We start from the raw sequence: 3,101 nt of genomic DNA, 5'->3' as shown, positions 1-3,101 counted from the left end.
TTTTTTTTCTTTTCTTTTTTTTTTTTTTTTTTTTTTTTTTTTTTTTTTTGGAGCTGGGTACCAAACCCAGGGCCTTGCGTTTGCTAGGCAAGTGCTCTACCACTGAGCTAAATCCCCAACCCCCACAATCAAGTTCTTATTCGTCACCAGCCTTATAAACAGAGCCCTGGCCATTTTTTTTTTCCTGGGAACGTCTGTTTCATGAGTTTCTCTTTTAGGTCATCGAATTTCGACAGGATATCCCAAATTTTCTACTTCATGTTCTAGATCTAAAATGATCATCATCGTTCCCATTGGTCAGAACTTCCTCCCCTTTACTTCATGGGCTTTGTGTCACATAATCCACCTTCATCAATCAGATTTTTTTTTTTTGAGACAGGGTTCTTGGGTCTCGAGTCACCTGTGCTGTCCTAGAACTCTCAAAGTAGTCAAGAGTAACCTCCCACCTCTCCCTGCCAGGTGCACAGCTGCCATGCTGGAGAGAGAACCCAGGACCTCACACATGCTAGCCAAGCACGCTGCCAGCTGAACCACATCCCCTACCTTGAGCACAGTTACTCAGAAGGAATCAGGACAGAAGACAGCTACACACACAGATGCCTTGCTTGAGGTGCTACCTACCAACTCTTTGGGTGCCAGTCAACACGCTGGAGCTCAATGCTGTTTGTTTTGCAAATATATCATTTTGCAAGAACGAGAAGTCAGAGTGAGGACTGTTAACAGCAGCTTCCAGAAAGCCTGCTTGACAATTTCTCTATGGTTGGGAGAGCCAGCCAGGGCAGCGAACCTCACTGTTTTTGTCATCTCTTATGCTGTGTGATTTTTTTTTTTTAATTTTCAGCTGACAAGCAGACTCCATTTTGTGCATCATTATATGCAGGTGCTGGAAACTTTTAAAGCTAAAGCCCAAACAACCAGAACCTGAAAAATAGACAGAGCCTGCTGCAGACACTGGGTCAGTCAATGCCAAGCTGTGGTGGTAGACTTTTTGAATAACCAGACTTGGAGCATGATAGGAGGGAGGGAGAGCAGTGACAGGAAATGGTCTCTTGTGAAAGGAGGCACTAGGAAGGATGCCTTGACATGGCTTCATAGAATCCCCAAAGCAGCCCCACACTAGTTGGAGGTCAGGACACCTCTGGACCCACAGGCTGGGCCAGGAAGCCACAAACTAACCTTTCAACTCTTCAGCTGACCACTCCCAGCTACCTGACTAAACCTCACAGCTGGAAGACACTTTGCCAGGACTCAACCTGGGACCCTCCAGTTCCAAGTCCCAGTTCATGCTGTGCCACTAAACCACATTAATCTTAGCCAAGTCCCTTCTGTTTCCTGGCACTTAGTTCCCCATGTGTAATGCCAAGGAGAGACCCAGAACTCATCCTCTGTCAAGATACTCCATGATGGGGCTAGAGAGATTGCTCACTAGTTTGTATTTCTCTTAAAGGGAACTCAAGCTTAGTTCTTAGCACCCAGGTCAGGTAACCCACAACCTCCTCTAATTCTAGCTCCAGAGGATCCGATGCCCCATTATGGCCTCTGCACAGACATGCATGACATGCATGCGTGTACACACACACACACACACACTTAAAAATAATAAAACTGGGGTTGGGGATTTAGCTCAGTGGTAGAGCGCTTGCCTAGCGAGCGCAAGGCCCTGGGTTCGGTCCTCAGCTCTGAAAAAAATAATAATAATAATAAAACTAAAATGTTTTAAAGAAGAAAAGAAACCATAATTAAAAGAACATCCCAGAAAGGAGGGGTTGCAATTGCAAGGACCTGAGGTAATCAAGCTTGCCCTCTAGCCTTCCCTCTGTACTTGAATCTAACACAGTCACCCAGTGGACCTCCGCACCCCATTACCCATCGTGACCTCAAGGCCTCATTCATAGTTGACTCCTGGGCTGAAAGTGAATAGCTCTCTGTGATCCAGGTAGGGTAGTCAGGGCTGCCAACCAAGCCAAGTTGACTCTGGGCTCAGGCCACATGGATAAGCTTCCTATCTTCATGTCTACCTGTAACAATGGCTCTGCCCTCTTGGTTTGCTTTTGTCTGCCCTCTCCAGTTTTCCTGGAAGGTGTACCCAGCCCCTGATAGAGCTAGGGAGAGAGTAAACACTCTTGTCTAATCTTCCCCAATGTGACCATGTGGCACGCAGCGATGGCCCCACCTTGGTAGATCCTGCTTCCTACATTCCTCTGCAGGTAAACATGAACTTAGCATCAGCACCTGTTCCAAGGCCTATGCCTGGCAGTCACTGGGACAGAAAAGTGCCTGACCTTTTCCAGTGACCTGCCCTATTTCCCAGCTAGATCCCCGTCACAAGAACCTCGGGAAGCATGTATGGTCTCCCATCTCCAGGGCCCTCTACACTCCAAGAATGCTCTCAAGCAACAGAGGCAAAAAGTCCCGAATTTCAGCCTCATCTAAGCTGCTCAACCCAACCATGGGTTCCCCAAAGAAAGACGAAAATGTGTTTCCAACCCCAAAACATGATGTCACTTCAAAGCTCACATTCAACAACTGTACAACAACGACAAAATCACACACAAAACAAGTCTCATAATATTTTGAGTAAGTTCAAAGTTTGTGTTGGGCCACGCACATTCTTAGCTATCCCAGGGTGTGTGCAGACCACAGGGTAGACATGGCTCGTACAACATCTGGTTCCAGTTGGTAAAGTCCAAGTAGAAGGTGCTTGTGATTTTATGAGCCACTGCCATGCTAACAGAGGAGAGGAGGAAACACTGTGGGCTGCCAAGCTGGGCATGATCCAGCGCTAACCTGTAGCACCACCTGCGGCTTCCTGCTGCCAGTTCAGCTGTGACTGCTCCTATGGTCCCTGTCTCCTGCTCCGAGGCTGCGGGTCTGGCATGCTGTGGAGACAGGCAAAGAATTTCAATGTGTGGCAGCTACAGACATCTGACAGCTGCCCATAGCTTTGAGCATCTCTGTCTCCTCATCTCAAGACGCTCAGCATCCATTCCCCACGGCACCCCAGGAAGAGACTGCCCAAGCCCAGAAACCATGAATTCCGGTGCCTTTCTGCCTTTCCTTACAGATCCTGGTAAGCCACATTCTGCAGGTCTCAGTGTCCC

This window comes from Rattus norvegicus, chromosome 1 (assembly GCF_036323735.1).
Source record: "Rattus norvegicus strain BN/NHsdMcwi chromosome 1, GRCr8, whole genome shotgun sequence".
Classification (NCBI taxonomy): Eukaryota; Metazoa; Chordata; class Mammalia; order Rodentia; family Muridae; genus Rattus; species Rattus norvegicus.
The sequence above is the reverse complement of the archived record's forward strand: the minus strand, read 5'-3'. Positions refer to the sequence as shown.